We start from the raw sequence: 1,039 nt of genomic DNA, 5'->3' as shown, positions 1-1,039 counted from the left end.
ACAAAATTCTACAGCTGGCTGATGCATTACCTGTGTAGCATTTTTGTATACATTTTTCTTTAAATATCTTGGATTGATTCTGCTGGAATAAAAAACTGTTAGAAATATGGTTTCTGCTACTCTGAGGTAGGCGTCACAAGAAGTAGGAAATCAAAGTTACTGATCCAAATATGTACATGATAAGGGCACCACATTCAAGTTATCATGCTAATGATCCTATCAGATGAGAGTAAGAGAAGGGTGTAATGTCAAACATGAGTGTTCTATAAATGAGTCTGGTCCTTACATCAGAAAACAGAACATTTAAAAGAGGATCTGGGTGATCAGTTCATGCAATGTATATAGATAAAACTCTCAAGTGTTTAAAAAGATAAAGCAGAGACAAAAAAAGATGAGGAGACACATAATCCTAGAGGCTTCATCAATCACTGGAAGGGGGGACTCCACGGCTTAAAGCCCTGCTCCGGTTTTGTCATTGACGAAAAATGGCTTTCCGCAGAAAAATGAGCACGGTCACACGCACACGCCCCGATCCTGTATTGATTTTTATGGCGGATGGTGTGACTGGTGGGTAGTGAAGGCAATGCTCTCAGAGCAGATGTCTAATGGTGTTTAGAGACTCTCCACTTTATCAAGCCAGGCCAGCACTGACAGTTAGATGCTGGAGGGCAATTAAAATTAAAGCCTGCCTGATTAGAATATCATATTCATCTGGATGGTAATTACTATGTCTGGCTCCGTATAAATAATTAATTATGCAAAACCCATGCAGCTGCCACTGGCTAGAGTTAACTGACTTTCTGTCAACGTCTCACAGTTCTAGAAAGGATAAAGAGATTTGGGAAATAAGCTCTTTAGCTGCTATCTGGAGGCCCGCTGGGGTGTGCATGCGGCATCCATTGAAACAGTGGCAGTCTGCCCTCTGTGTGCAGGTGGCTTTAGAGAGACTTTGAGTCTTTATGAAAAAAAATTAAAAGCTTTCTTTCATTCTTTCTCTTTCTTTCTTTCTTTCTTTCTTTCTTTCTTTCTTTCTTTCTTT

Source organism: Cyprinodon variegatus, unplaced genomic scaffold (assembly GCF_000732505.1).
Source record: "Cyprinodon variegatus isolate N-32 unplaced genomic scaffold, C_variegatus-1.0 Scaffold377, whole genome shotgun sequence".
NCBI classification, from domain to species: Eukaryota; Metazoa; Chordata; class Actinopteri; order Cyprinodontiformes; family Cyprinodontidae; genus Cyprinodon; species Cyprinodon variegatus.
Note: the sequence above shows the minus strand (reverse complement) of the source record.